We start from the raw sequence: 16,597 nt of genomic DNA, 5'->3' as shown, positions 1-16,597 counted from the left end.
TCGATTCCAGATCAAGCTCAACCCAGAGAAGTGCGTTTTTGGAGTACTGGCCGGCCAGCTCCTCGGTTTCCTGGTCTCCGAACGCGGCATAGAGTGCAATCCTGTGAAGATCAAGGCCATCGAGAGGATGGAAGCACCCAGACGACTGTTAGATGTGCAGGAGTTCACCGGCTGTTTGGCATCCATCAGCCGATTCATCAGTCGGCTGGGCGAGAAGGCTCTCCCCTTGTATCTGCTCATGAAGAAGACGACCTTCTTTGAGTGGACTCCCAAGGCGGACGAGGCTTTTCTCCAGCTAAAGAAGATGTTGACTACTCCCCCTGTGCTGGCAGCTCCGACTCCCAAAGAGCCCATGCTCCTATACATTGCCGCCACCAGCCGAGTAGTCAACACAGTCATTGTAGTTGAGCGCAAGGAGGAAGGCAAGGCACTACCTGTCCAGAGACCGGTATATTACTTGAGCGAGGTGCTGTCGGCCTCCAAGTAGAACTACCCCCATTACCAGAAGATGTGCTACGGCGTGCATTTCGCCGCCAAGAAAGTGAAGCCTTACTTCCAAGAGCATCCAATCACTGTGGTCTGCACAGCTCCACTGGCCGAGATCATCGGGAGCCGAGATGCTTCTGGCCGAGTGGCCAAATGGGCCATCGACCTGGCCCCCTACACCATCTAGTACGAGCCCCGCACCGCCATCAAGTCACAAGCACTAGCCGACTTCCTCGTCGACTGGGCCGAGACCTAGTATCTGCCGCCAGCGCCCGACTCCACCCATTGGCGGATGCACTTCGACGGCTCCAAGATGTGCACCGGCTTGGGAGCCAGCGTCGTCCTCACTTCCCCCAAGGGCAACAAGCTCAGATATGCGCTACAGATCCACTTCGCCGCCTCCAACAACGTGGCCGAGTATGAGGCGCTCATCCACGGGCTCTGGCTTGCCAAAGAACTCGGCATTCGCTGGATCCTGTGTTGTGGCGACTCTGACTTGGTGGTCCAGCAATCATCTGGCGATTGGGACGCCAAGGACGCAAATATGGCGAGCTATCATTTCCTCGTCCAGCAACTCAGCGGATACTTCGAGGGGTGCGAGTTCCTCCACGTGCCAAGGAACGACAACGACCAAGCAGACGCCTTGGCACGAATCGGCTCCACCCGCCAGGCAATACCATCCGGTGTCGCCCTCCGGCACCTCCTCAAGCCTTCTATCAAGCCGTCACCAGAATCAGATTCAATCTTTGTGCCGGCTCCGCCTATGGAAGACGGATCCGACTCCAAGAAACACACAGTTGAAGCCGGCCCGGGGACTTCAGAACCCGGCCCGGGGACTGCAGTGGCAAGATCCAAGACTCTAGAGCTCGGCCTGGGGACTGCTCCAGTCGGCCCCGGGACTTTGTCAAATCAGCAAGCGGCTGTGGACTCCAACCCGCCGCCTCCCAGCCCGGCCGCCCTCGTCCAAGTCGCACTAGTGGCAGTTGAAGAAATAGCGGCACCTTCATGGGCCCAGCCGATCCTCAGGTTCTTAGTAAACAGAGAGCTGCCAACAGATGAAATCTTGGCTCGACAAGTGCAACGCCGAGCAGCAGCCTACACCATAGTCAACAGAGAGCTGGTCAAGCACAGGGTTACCGGCGTCTTCCAATGCTGCGTCGAGGCAGAACAAGGCCAAGCAATCCTCATAGACATCCATGAAGGCGAGTGCGGTCACGACGCGGCCTCCAGGGCACTCATCGCCAAAGCCTTCTGGCACGGTTTCTTCTGCCCAACCGCCCTGGAAGAGGCCAAAGAGTTAGTCCAAAAGTGCAAGGGGTGCCATATTTTCCGTTCCAAGCCTCTTCAGCCAGCTTACGCACTCAAGACTATCCCCATCGCCTGACCCTTTGCAGTCTGGGGCCTTGACATGGTGGGACAATTCAAGACGGCACGAGGTGGCTTGACTCACCTACTTGTCGCAGTGGACAAGTTCACCAAGTGGGTGGAGGTGAAACCCATCAAGAAGTTGAATGGTCCGACTTCAGTGACCTTCATCGCTGACATCACAACTCGGTACGGCATCCCACACAGCATCATCACCGACAATGGCACGAATTTTGCCAAAGGCGCCTTGGCCCGTTTCTGCGCGACACAGGGCATCCGACTGGACTTAGCGTCCGTTGCCCATCCACAGTCAAACGGCCAGGTGGAGCGAGCGAAAGGCCTCATCTTATCCGGCATCAAGCCTCGACTCGTCGTACCACTGGAGCGATCTGCCGGCTGTTGGCTTGAGGAGCTGCCAGCCGTCCTCTGGAGTCTGCGCACAACTCCAAACAAGTCAACCGTTTCACACCCTTCTTCCTCGTCTATGGTGCCATAGCCGTCATCCCAACGGACATAGAGTTCGACTCCCCGCGAGTCACCATGTACAACGAGGAAGAAGCAGAAGAAGCACGTCAAGACAGCGTCGATCTGCTGGAAGAGGGCCGGCTGTTGGCACTCATCCGGTCCAGCATCTACCAGCAGAGTCTGCGTCGATACTACAACAAGAAGGTCAGGCCAAGACCTTTCCAAGAAGGCGACCTTGTGCTCCGGCTGATCCGGCGAATAGCCAGCCAGCACAAGCTGTCGGCACCTTGCGAAGGCCCCTTTATCATCAGCAAGGTGCTAGGGAACGACGCCTACTATCTGATCGACGCTCAGAAGCCCCGAGCGCGCAAGAGGGACGACTCCGGCAAAGAGACAGAGCGCCCGTGGAATGCAAATCTTCTTCGAAGATTTTATAGTTGATGCAGTATGTATCGCACTACCCCTTTTGTATTAAAGTACTAAGACTTTGGGCCCCCCAAGACGAGCTCGGGGACTGCCCTTTTTGTTATCTGTATGATAAGAATTATGCCTTCGAGTACATTACTTTCATTACAAGCCGCTTGGCACCAGGCCAGACTAGTCGGCCCGGGGACTCGCCGCCTTGCGCTATGAGGAGCTTCCCGCAGTCAGACAAGTAGTGCGCGGTGCCCAATCCACCTCCTGGCAAAGCCGCAGCTCGCAGAGCGACTGTGAGGCAGGCAGGATTGAGGAAGAACGGGCGCCCACACGAAAAATGGCTAAGGACCTAAAGCACGAACATAGCGTAAGACGGCCTCCAGCATTTCTGAAGCAGAAAGCCGACTCATGAGTAGTCGGCTCACCGTATTTATTAACCTCTATCAAGGACGGCCGACTCTTGGGTAGTCGGCATGTCGCTTTCTATCCGACTTGCTAAAGAAACTCTAAACGGCCAAGTACTTGCCTTCCGGAAGTAGCCAAGCACTTGACCCAGCGATAGTCCACAGAGCGGCTGTCCGACTGGCAAGGCAGCGACTAAAGGAAGGCGGCAAAGGGAAAAGCCTAAAGAGCAGTAAGCAAGGAAAGACGGAAATCAGATAAATATTTACATAGGCCCTTGGCCGAATCTTCGAATAGAAGTTCAAGATACACCCCGCGGGTGGAATTGTTCGAATCTAACAAAGTTTTCAAAAGATTACTAAGACAGACAAGCAGAGGAGAAAAAAGCAGCCTAGGAGGCGGCATCTGGGATCGGAGGATCGGAGGAGACGGCGGTGTCAGGCGCCGGGGTAGTCGGCTGGGCGGTCTCGGTTTGATCGCCCCCGGCGGCAGTCGCCTTCTCTCGACGCGGCTCATTGCTGGAGGCGCGGTCGAGCTGAGGCTGGCCGCCTGCTCTGTCTTCTGGCACCTCCGCCTAACCTTCGGCCTCCGCCTCGTCGTCCTCCTCGGTGCTGGAGTCGATCACCTCCACCGAGTCCTCGCCATACTCTGGGTTCATCCGAACCACTTTGGCGGCACTTCCTCGCCGCCTTCAGCCCACTCGGGCACGAAGACACTAGTGTCCATGTACTCGGCGATGGCCACTGCACGCTCGATAAGGGCGCCCTCCACGGCCTCCAGCTCGGCCTGGGCTTCTGACCGGAACGCGGCCAGATGGTCCAGGTCCAGCCCTGGATACCACGCCTTGACGAACTCCAAGGCCCGGCGCTCTCCGGCCCGGGCCGAGGAGCCCTTCCAAGCTTCAAGACGGCCGGCGGCGACTTCCAGCCAGTCGGCGGTCCGACTGGCGGTGTGCAGAGCCGGCATGTCCGGCCACAAAGCGGCAACCGCCTGGGCATCGGCACACTGAAGCCGGCGCATCTGCCGGTGGGCCGGACGAAGACGGGCTTCAATGCTCAGGAGCTGGTCATCAACGGTTCGGGGGGCATTAGCGGCGATCTCCTCACTGCTTGCCCTTCGTGCCTCAAGAGCAGCCTCGATGGCCAGAGGGACTGCCTGCGAGTGACCAGGGAAGAAGTCTGCCAAGACAAAAAAGAAGCAAGTCGAAAAATCAGAAGTCGGCCTGACACATAGTCGGAAGCCCGAAGAAATGAAAGAAACTTACCATCAACAATATCCTCGATCTCGTGGAAGCCGGAGGTCAGCATCGCCTCCCTGTCAGTCCAGGAGGAGCGCTCGCTCTCGAACTCGGACAGGAGAGCGGCCTCCTTCTTCTCGGCCTCGTCTTGCGCCTTCTTGAGCAGCTCCTTCTGCTCGGCCAGCTGCGCCACCAGCAGGTCGCGCTCCGCGGCAAGCTTGCTACACTCCTCCTCCTTGGCACGCTAGGCGGTATTGGCCTCGCCCAGCTGCTCCTGAAGAACGGCGTTGGCTCCTGAAGAACGAAAGAAGAGACAAATAAGTTGTCAGCAAAGAAGATCGCTGGGAAGATCCGGCCCGACTGCGCAGCAGTCGGCCCGAATCTTGGGGACTACAGCCCGCGGGTGCGCCAGCGCGCCCCCGTGAAGAAGAAGAACTTACTCCGGCTTTCCAACAAGTCGGCAGCCCGCTTGCTCAACTCCTCAACGTTGCGGTTGAAGGCAATGGCGCGGAGGTTGTGATACTCCTGCAATAAGTCATTGAAGACAAAGTCAGTATTTGGAACTCGCCAGAGGGAGTTCCGAACCGCCTGCTCAACAGCCGGCCTGGAACTCAGGGACTACACCCAGTGGGTGCGCTAGCGCGCCCCCACAGAGAAAAACAAGAATCAAAAAGGAAAAGAAACTTACTCGGACGACCGTCCGCGCTGCCAGATGCGCCCTGGTGCAAGTTTGAAGGGCATCACCTTTAGCGCGCAGCTTCGCCTGAACATCCAGAAGCGCTTGATTCAGCGGCCCGGTGTCGCCCCCGCGCACCCACCCGGTGGGCGCGGCGCTTGTGGCCTCGGCGTCTAAGGTTGCCGAGCTGGCGGCGCCGGTCTCCCGAGGTCGCGGCACCGAGGTCGCCCTCTCAAGATGGCACGCACCGGCGAGGCGACTTGGAGAAGCAGCCGCGCCTCGGCCTCATCCGTGACCGGCAGCTCCGACGGACCGACCGGCTGTTTGCCGTGCGGTCTCCCAGACGGCGGTGGTGGCACGAGAGTGTCCGACATGGAAGCCTCGCCGCTCTCCTTCTCCACGACGGGGTTCTCGGTGCCGGCCTCCCCGGTCTGCCCCGTGAACTCCGGAGGCGGCGGTGCAGACGACAGTGGGGGGACGAGCATCGCCGATCAGCAACGTGCGGCCTCCTCGGCACGCCGTCTCGCCGCAAGGATGGCTTCGGCATCCTCCAGCTTCTTCTGGGCGGAGGCGGCCGGCTTGTCGGCCTCCGCCTTCTCCAGATGTTTGGCCTCCTCCTCCTCGCGCTTCAACCGCGCATTTCGCTCAGGCGCCTCCCGGAGGTCGGTGGCGGGGTCGGCCCACCGAGTATCGGCGGACGTCTCTGCCGACCCCATGACGAAGGGGACGGCAACTCTCTCAAGAGAAAGAGGGGCCCTGAAGAAGAATGGAGGGAGTATAAAAGAATACTCGGACAAAATTCAACGAAGGAAAATAAAAAAGCGTAAAGACTTGCGCAGAGACTAGCGGCGGCCTTCTCACTTCCCTTCGGAAGCGGTTGGCCTTCGCGGCCGCCTCCTCCCGTCTGGTCGCGGCGGCCGCCCCCTTGAACTTCTTCAATTTGCCGCCGGGCGCACTCGGCCCGGCGTGACGCCTCTTCGCGCCGCCTTGGCCAGCCAGGCCGGCGGAGGAGCCGGCGGCCGACGAGCCGACCCTCGGTTGGTGGCGCGGGGCGACTTCCCCTTCGGCATCGTCGTCAGGCCAGTCGGCGAAGGTGGCCGAGGGCCTGAAGTCGCCTTCTGCTCCTCCTCCCCCGCCTTCAGCGTCGGCTTCCATCCCCGCCGCCCCCAAGTCGGGGTCGTCGACGTCGCTCTCCGCATGATCGGGGACATACTCGCGGGGCTGTCTCGTGGCGCCGGCTGCAGGCTGCATAAGGGGATTCTAGCTCAGAAGAAACCGACAAGAGTCAGAAGCCGGAGTCGGCCGAAAAGAAGACAAAACAATAGAGGGACGCGACTTACCACTGGTGGGGGGTTGTCGCGCAAGTACGGCTCCTTGCCGAACTGCTAGTCCTCCCCAAACTCGCAGTTCGCGATATAATTCACCATGTTTGCCACCTCCGCGCGGGGCATCTCCTTGGTGCACGTCTGACTCGGGTCTCGGAGGCCGCTCATCTGACAGATCAGGTGAGGCCGACCTTGGAGCGGGAGAACTCGGTGCGCCACGAAGGCGGCCAGCAAGTCGGCCCCGACGAGACCCTCCGACTGCGTCAAGACCCGGAGTCGCACTACGGCGGTGGCTCCGGCGGGAGTTAGCGTCTTGACTCTGTGAGACCAACTGGGGAGCCTCCAAGTTAGGGGGCAGCGTTGTAAGGCGGCAGTTGACCCAGTCGCCGTCGGAGGCGAGGTTCTTCACGTAGAAGTATGAGCGCTGCCACATCTTCACCGACTTGATCAGCGTGATGGGAGGAAAGGGGTTGTCGGCCGTCGAGCGCCGCATCGCGATGAAGGCGCCGCACTGAGCTGGCACGCCAGCGATGTGCGTGCCGAGCTTAGAAGAGAAGAATTCTCTCCACAGCTCGATGGTGGGGAGAACACCGAGGAAACCTTCGCACAAAGTGGCGAAGGCGGAGAGCAACACCACCGTATTCGGAGTGAGGTGGTGCGGTTGAAGGCTGTGGAACTCCAAGAACGAGCGGAAGAAGCCACTCGCCGGCAGCCCCAGGCCGCGCCTGAGGTGCAAGCGGAAGACGACCCGCTCGCCCTCCTCCGGCGCCGGCCGGATCTCCCCCTCCGGCGCGGCGCGGGCGCGCACGAGGTCCGCACTGGGGAGATGGCGTGTCCGGCGGAGGAACTCGATGTGTTCCTCTTCTACCTCCGAGCCGTCCCATACGCTAGAGCGCACGGCGGGAGCCGCGGCGGAGGAGGAGCTCATCACCATGGTGTGGAATGCTCTTGCTCAACGGCGGAGGCAGGAAGGAGAGAAGGCAAGACGAAGCGGGGGAGCGGGGAAGAAGGGCGCGCGTGTTGTGCCGCTCCGCTCCCCCCCCCCGCCTATTATAGCCCTATGGGCTGAGAAGCCGAGGGGGCGGGCGTGGGATTAACTGCGCACGATGCCCCCATGCCGCCCCATGATCTACCCCACGAAGTTACTGCACGCAGTAACGACGTGGGAAAACTAACCGTCCACGGCCGCAGCGGATCCGTCTGTATGCCGAGGCACGGTAGTGGCGGGCCCCACCTGACGGCCCGTCCCGTCGCGCGCGTGGGCACGCAGACTGCCCTGTCCACGTGGCGCCGCGCAATAGGACCGCCCTGATGGCTGCGGGGAAGCGTATCAGGCACGCCGCCTGGTTTCCCGCCGCGACTTTCGGGCTGCGGCTCTTCGCTAAACATCCGACTCTCGACAGTCGGCCCAAGGGAAGACGGCAGCCGAGTTCCAGAGTCCGCTCCTGGAAGGTTGAAACTGTTGAAGCCCCACAATGCAGCGTCTGCAGGGCTTCACCAGCTTCGGAGACTACTGTCGGAGTATTGGGCCACGGGTAGGCTAAGCCGAGTCCCAGAACCTTTCAAGACATCGGGGCAGGCCGCGCCCCTCAAGCCGAGTCCCAGGAGCGACTCCAAGACAAGCCAAGTCCCAGACGGCGTCTCCGAGACAAGCCGACTCCAAGCTGGCGACCTCCAGAGAGGCCGACTATGGAGAGTCGGCCCATGACTCCTCCCTCATCCCGAAGTACGATGTGGGGTACGATCACGGCGTGGCCGTTCCCCCCTGCTTACGAAGGGTCGGCATGGCTACAGTGAGCCGTATCGCTGGAAGATCTCCGGCGAGGGGCAGCACTGTTGCCATGCCTGCCCTGACCTTAGCCATAGTGCGCCACGCACTGTGCCCATGATGCCAGCCTGTACGGCCCGAAGACGGCAGGGCCGCCTGTCAGTGGGTGGGCCGAAGATGGCCTGGGCGCCCCGAAGACAGATCTGTGGGAGTCGGCCTCCTTGGAGTCGGCCGACTCCTCCCCAGGGCCCCACAAGCCATTAACCAGATAGGATGGGGAATGGCGACAGTGATCGCCCGATAGATGGCGGCACTGTTGTCACGACCCAATGACCGAGCCTACATCATTAGGAGTGCCGCTACAGTATCAAGCCTGTCCACGGGACCCGCCAGTCGGCGGGACCCAGAAGCCGGCGGGGAAGACGGCGGCCTGAGAGACAGACGGCAGGGACCCGCGCCCAGCCAGATTACTATTGTACCCCCGGGGGGTAGGCCTATATAAACCCCCCGAGGCACCCATGCAAAGGGTTCGGACCTAGATAGAGATAGACCAGATAGCACAGGGAAGAGAGAGCTAGCCTTGCCCTCTCCTGCCTCCCGAAACAGCTCCAGGAGCACCATTGTAGCCACTTTGCCTTAGTGATCATGCGGAGACCCCGCAGAGCAGCAGTAGGGGTGTTATCTCCTCGGAGAGCCCTGAAGCTGGGTAAGTTTCGCTAGCGCACATGTCTTCGCCTCATCCCGCTTTCAAGCACCGGCGACGTTCTACTCGCTCCCACCATGATAAGCCATCCTTTGGCATATGTCGTACCCAACCCCCGACACTAGCCTCTCTTGTGCCGCACAACTTTCGCCGGTACTATACACCCACCATATACCTTCCTCAAAACAGCCACCATACCTACCCATTATGGCATTTCCATAGCCATTCCGAGATATATTTCCATGCAACTTTCCACCATCCTATTTAGATGGCACGCATCATCATTGTCATATTGCTCTTTGCATGATCATGTAGTTGACATCGTATTTGTGGCAAGGCCACCTTCAGAATTTTCATACATGTCACTCTTGATTCATTGCATATCCCGGTACACCGCCGGAGGCATTAATATAGAGTCATATCTTGTTCTAAGTATCGAGTTGTAATCTTGAGTTGTAAGTAAATAGAAGTGTGATGATCTTCATTATTAGAGCATTGTCCCAGTGAGGAAAGGATGATGGAGACTATGATTCCCCCACAACTCGCGATGAGACTTCGGACTTAAAAAAAAGAGTGGCCAAACAAAAAAAAGGGAGAAAGGCCAAATAAAAAAATGAGAGAAAAAGAGAGAAGGAACAATGCTACTATCTTTTTTACCACACTTGTGCTTCAAAGTAGCACCATGATCTTCATAATAGAGAGACTCCTATGTTGTCACTTTCATATACTAGTGGGAATTTTTCATTATAAGAACTTGGCTTGTATATTCCAATGATGGGCTTCCTCAAAATGCCCTAGGTCTTCATGAGCAAGCGAGTTAGATGCACACCCACTTAGTTTCTTTTGTTGAGCTTTCATAGATTTATAGATCTAGTGCATCAGTTGCATGGCAATCCCTACTCACTCAAATTGATATCTATTAATGGGCATCTCCATAGCCCGTTGATACGCCTAGTTGATGTGAGACTACCTTCTCCTTTTTGTCTTCTCCACAACCACCATTCTATTCCACATATAGTGCTATGTCCATGGATCACGCTCATGTATTGCGTGAAAGTTGAAAAAGTTTGAGATTAGTAAAGTATGACAATTGCTTTGCTTTGCAACGGGGTTGTGCATGATTAAATACTTCGTGTGATGAAGATAGATCAGCAGCCAGACTATATGATTTTGTAGGGATAACTTTCTTTAGCCATGTTATTTTGAGAAGACATGATTGCTTAGTTAGTATGCTTGAAGTCTTACTATTTATTATGTCGATATAAACTTTTATTTTGAATCATTTGAATCGGAACGTCCATGCCACAATAAACAAAATTACATTGAGAATTATGCTAGATAGCATTCCACATCAAAAATTCTGTTTTTATCATTTACCTACTCGAGGACGAGCAGGAATTAAGCTTGGGGATGCTTGATACGTCTCCAACGTATCTATAATTTTTGATTGTTCCATGCTATTATATTACCCGTTTTGGATGTTTATGGGCTTTACTTTACACTTTTATATCATTTTTGGGACTAACCTACTAACCGGAGGCCCAACCCGAATTGCAGTTTTTTTGCCTATTTCAGTGTTTCGAAGAAAAGGAATATCAAACGGAGTCCAAATGCGATGAAACCTTCGGGAGCGATCTTTTTGGAACAAATGCAAACCTGGAGACTTGGAGTGGACATCAAGCAACAACCGAGGCGGCCACGAGGGTGCCTGGCGCGCCCCCTACAGGTGGGCGTGCCCCCCACCCTCGTGGACCTCTTGAGCGTCCACCGACCTACTTCTTCCTCCTATATATATCTACGTACCCTGAAACCATCGGGGAGCACCACGAAAACCTAATTCCACTGCCGCAACCTTTTGTATCCGCGAGATCCCATCTTGGAGCCTTCGCCGGCGCTCCGCCGGAGGGGAAATCGACCACGGAGGGCCTCTACATCATCTCCAAGGCCTCTTAGATCAGTTGTGAGTAGTTTACCACAGACCTTCGGGTCCATAGTTATTAGCTAGATGGCTTCTTCTCTCTCTTTGAATCTAAATACAAAGTTCTCCTCGATCTTCTTGGAGATCTATTTGATGTAACTCTTTTTGCAGTGTGTTTGTCGAGATCCGATGAATTGTGGGTTTATGATCAAGTTTATCTATGATAAATATTTTAATTTCCTCTGAGTTCTTTTATGTGTGATTAAGTTATCTTTGCAAGTCTCTTCGAATTATCGGTTTGGTTTGGCCTACTAGATTGATATTTCTTGCAATGGGATAAGTTCTCAGCATTGGGTTCAATCTTGCGGTGTCCTTTCCCAGTGACAACAAGGGCAGCAAGGCACGTATTGTATTATCTCCATCGAGGATAAAAAGATGGGGTGTATATCATATTGCATGGGTTTATTCCTCTACATCATGTCATCTTTCTTAATGCGTTACTCTGTTCTTTATGAACTTAATACTCTAGACGCATGCTGGATAGCGGTCGATGTGTGGAGTAATAGTAGTAGATGCAGGCAGGAGTCGGTCTACTTGTCACGGACATGATGCCTATATACATGATCATACCTAGATAATCTCATAATTATTCGCTTTTCTATCAATTGCTCGACAGTAATTTGTTCACCCACCGTAATACTTATGCTATCTTAAGAGAAGCCACTAGTGAAACCTATGGCCCCCGGGTCTATCTTTTATCATATAAGCTTTCAATCTACTTTTATTTGCATCTTTACTTTTCTTATCTATATCATAAAATACCAAATATATTTATCTTATCATATTATCTCTATTAGATCTCACTTTCGCAAGTGGCCGTGAAGGGATTGACAACCCCTTTATTGCATTGGTTGCGAGGTTCTCGTTTGTTTGTGTCGCTGCGTGGGACTTCTGAGGAGCCTCCTATTGGATTGATACCTTGGTTCTCAAAAACTGAAGGAAATACTTATGCTACTTTGCTTCATCACCCTTTCCTCTTCAAGGAAAACCAACGCAAGCTCAAGACGTAGCAGTATTTGACTCCACCATTTGTCCAATTAGTTTTTGTTTTAGTGGTTTATACTTTGAATAATTAGGTACTCTTGGTGCTGCTGTAGATGAGCTTGCATGTCGAATTTTTAGTATTCTAAGTAGTTTGAATGCTTGCTATGGCCTCTATGTATCCCTATGAGTAGCTGCTATCAATTTTATAAAGTTTTGTTGACAAATTTTTGTCACCTCAATTTTTTTTTCACAAAATTGTACGCGAACATGAATATCTTCAGGATGTTTGGCTTGAAGAAGAACTCCAAGGGTGTTATTGGGGAATCTTCTGACAGTGATCTCCACCCTTGGAGGTTGGCGGAAGTACGGCCGTGCGAATGGCCGCACACCCCGTTCCTACAAGAGGCTGGAAATCTTGAGGAGTTCATGCAATATATTGCTAATGCCGGCCTCACCGACTTCATCACAGATGAGTGTGACCAGCACCAAATCCTCACAAACATCTTTGTTCAAAGTTTTACTTTCCTGCCTAGAAATAATCCTCCTGAAGTGAGCTTTGATTTATATGCTGAAAACCATCAGATACCACTTATTGAATTTTGTAACATATGCATGATCCCTTCTGATAGGAGCTTGGCTGAGCCTAGGCCGGGCAAGTTGATTCCTTTTATCGCACTTTGACAATGTGTGGTGAGAGAGGATTGTCAGCCATCACTGGCCTGACTTACATTTTCCTGTTGTTCTTACTTTGCTCTTTTCATTACTTAATGCTTGCTTGCTAGGGAGAAGGTGAGTGCACTTAGTTCACCAGACCTTGCTGTTTTACGTCATGCACTTGAGAGCGACAACACGCATAGCTTGGGAGCTATCATGGCTTGTCGCCTGCATCTTAATAAATCCCAGGGTAAAATACATGGTGGGATTTTTGCTACTCGTTTGGCGGCTCATTTCAAAGTTGGGACACGCCCTCATGATTACCCTCTGACTAAGGTTTACCTAGACCGTGCGGCCATGGAAGACCATCACTTTCTTGCACATGATCGTCCTGACATCGCCATTCCTTTACAACCTAGTCTATAGCATTGGAACTCGTGATGTTATTCCATTGCCTGCGCCTGCTTTGTTTGATTCTGCTGGCAAGGGTGGATACCGGATTATGCCTACACACATCATCGCCTACTGGAACGCTCACGCTGCTGGAGAGGCTGCGGAGGAGCCTCGGCAGTGGGAGAAGTGGATGCCCACTCCTCAGCACCCCAACTACCCTCCAGGCTACTGATCGACTACCAAGTTAGACAAAAAGCGTAAGCTCGGGGGAGTATGTGTTTACACCGACCTTACATTCATGTCCACATATTTCGTTTGTCGGTGTTCACACTTTCTCATTGCATCATCCATGCTTAGATTTATATTCTTGCTTTCTTCTTGTGTGTTTGAAAAACTTTAGAAAAACCAAAAAAAATAGTTGTAGTAACTTACTTTCTTTGCATGCTTAGTAGTAATATTAAAAAGAAAATCCAAAAATATTTCCTTGTTCTTCTTTTGGTTGTTGGGAGCTTTCCCGTGTAAATAGTTTTTCTTCTTTTTGCTTTTCCCTTTCATTTGCTTGTTCAAGAAAACCAAAAACTCTTAAAAATATTTCAGTGTGTTTCTCTGAACTTCTTTTCTTTTGTATTCGAGTCTTACCAAGGAGAAGACCACGATGAAAATGTTGAGTGGCTCTCGTATGAATAATTGTTGAACTAATAAAGAGCACATTTTACCTTGTGTTCTCCTTTTGAATAAAATGTTTTTCGATTCCAGCTTAGTCCACGGCATTCTTGCACTATTATTATTTTCGTGTCGTTCGATCGTGCAAGTGAAATGCAATAATGACGACATCTGATGAACTGGCTGTGGCAGGGGGAAACTGGTATGAACTCAACTTGTTGTGTTTGTGTAAATATGTTTAACCTAGTATCCATGATTCAGCCCATTATGATTAAACATGTTTGCAATGACAATTAGAGATTATAGTTTCTCATGCCATGCATAAGTAGCTGGGAGTTGATAATGATTTATCTTAGATATGAACATAGCGTTAAAATGATTGTGATGTAGTATGATGATATGGTATCCTCCTCTGAATGTTCGAGTGGCTTGACTTGGCACATTTTCATGCATGTAGTTGAATCAACACCAACATAGCCTCTATGATATTTATGTTCATGGTGTCCATATCCTACTCATGCTAGTGTCCAATGTTATTTATGCATAATGCATGCAGGCCCATGCCGATGGGAGTGCAACCTGTTCGCCGGCATAGGGCCTCCACTTCCTAGGAGCCCCTGATTTTTTAAACAAAGTAGAAGCTTGCCCTGTCGCATGCATACAGTCCAGTTGACGCTGTTCCAAATTTTTTTTGAGCAAAATTGGCTGTTGCAAATAATCAATTCGGCTGGGACCCTGAGGTGGGCCTCTGGGATGCAGCTGAGGAGCCGCTCGATCCAGTCTGCGCCTCTTCGTCCGCAACACTGATGGATCCTTCGCTCCGGACAGCAGCAGCTGAGCACTAGGAAGGGCACAAGCGATTTGTTTCTACAAATGATGGAACCGATTTCCCGTCGGCCAAGGACCGGTGGCTCTGGTAATATTGTTATATCTTCGTCCATTTAGTTTTGACTCCTGAGTTTTAACAATACCTTCTAGTTAATTTTATTCCTTTTTTATCTTTTGTATGTACATTAGGCGTTTAAGTGTTCCAAGATCTATGTCATGTTTTCATATAAAATAATAATCTAGTAACCAAAAAGCGTAAGGAAAAACTAAAAAATGGAGGATCTAACTAAATCTCAAAATAACACAGCGTTGAATGTATTTTTTTAATTGAACGTATAAGATTCGTGAACCATCTTATTGCTATGTGACACAGTATGACCTATATATTATTATCTTTCTATTTTCTACTTTATAATACTAGGCCCCATTTTAGAGTTTAGCACAGGGCCTCCGATTTTGCCGGCCCGGCCCTGAATGCATGGTTATGATCGTTGTTGCTCTCTAGCTGGCCGCTTCTCAATCTAAATTGCTAGCCTTCGCCTGTACTAAGTGGGAATTCTGCTTGTACATCAAAAACCTTGAACCTGAAGTTGTTCCAGATGAGTCCACCATACCTACCTATAGGCGGTTGAGGGAGTCCTGGACTAGGGGGTGTCCGGATAGCCGAACTATCATCATCGGCCGGACTCCAAGACTATGCAGATACAAGATTGAAGACTTCGTCCCATGTCCGGATGGGACTTTCCTTGGCGTGGAAGGCAAGCTTGGCGATACGGATATGTAGATCTCCTACCATTGTAACCGAGTCTGTGTAACCCTAGCCCTCTCCGATGTCTATATAAACCGGATGGTTTTAGTCCGTAGGACAACAACAATCACAACAATCATACCATAGGCTAGCTTCTAGGGTTTAGCCTCCTTGATCTCATGGTAGATCTACTCTTGTAATTCCCACATCATCAATATCAATCAAGCAGGACGTAGGGTTTTACCTCCATCAAGAGGGCCTGAACCTGGGTAAAACATCGTGTCCCTTGTCTCCTGTTACCATCTGCCTAGACGCACAGTTCGGGACCCCCTACCCGAGATCCACCGGTTTTGACACCGACATTGGTGCTTTCATTGAGAGTTCCTCTGTGTCGTCCCCGATAGGCTCGATGGCTCCTTCGATCATCAACAACGACGCGATCCAGGGTGAGACTTTTCTCCCCGGACAGATCTTCATATTCGGCGGCTTTGCACTGCGGGCCAATTCGGCTGGCCATCTGGAGCAGATCGAAAGCTACGCCCCTGGCCATCAGGTCAGATTTGGAAGTCTGAACTTCACGGCTGACATCCGCGGAGACTTGATATTCAATGGATTCGAGCCACAGCCTAGCGTGCCGCACTGTCACGATGGGCATGATTTAGCTCTTCTGCCGGATAGTACCCTGGAGGCCGCACCCGAGTCCACTCCGACCCTTGATTCGGAGCCGGCCACGCAGATCCAGGACAGATGGTTAGACACCGCCTCGGGGGCTGCAACCTCTACGGCGATAGAGCCGAATACTGACTTTGTCCCTTCTGAAGCGAATGACTCCAAGGTGCTGGACTCCTTGCCGGACTCCGAACCTCCCGCGCCCCCACCAATCGAATCCGACTGGGCGCCGATCACGGAGTTCGCCGCTGCGGACATCTTTCAACACTCACCTTTTGGCGATGTTTTGAGCTTGCTAAAATATCTCTCGTTATCGGGAGAGCCCTGGCCGGACTGCGGTCAGGACGGATGGGATGCGGACGACGAAGAAATTCAAGACCCACCCACCACCCACTTAGTAGCCGTTGTCGATGATCTAACCGACATGCTAGACTTCGACTCCGACGACATCGACGGTATGGACGACGATGCCGGAGATGACCAAGAACTAGCGCCTACTGGGCACTGGAAAGTCACCTCGTCATACGACATATACATGGTGGATATCCCAAAGGATGGGAATGGCGAAGGAACAGCGGAGGAAGACCCCTCCAAGAAACAGCCCAAGCGTCGGCGTTAGCGGCGCCGCTCTAAATCCCGCCACAGCAAGAATGGCGATTCCGGCACCGGAGATAATAATACCCCAGACAGTGACGAAGACAACCCCCTCCAGCAAGATTCAGCGTAGGAGGACAGGGATGCCAGCCCTCACAAGAGGGCGGCAGACGATGAGGTAGAGGAAGATATTTACATGCCTCCCTCCGGAGACGAGGCAAGCCTCGACGACGACGAATTTG

Source organism: Triticum dicoccoides, chromosome 1B (genome assembly GCF_002162155.2).
Source record: "Triticum dicoccoides isolate Atlit2015 ecotype Zavitan chromosome 1B, WEW_v2.0, whole genome shotgun sequence".
In the NCBI taxonomy this organism is placed as follows: domain Eukaryota; kingdom Viridiplantae; phylum Streptophyta; class Magnoliopsida; order Poales; family Poaceae; genus Triticum; species Triticum dicoccoides.
The sequence above is the reverse complement of the archived record's forward strand: the minus strand, read 5'-3'. Positions refer to the sequence as shown.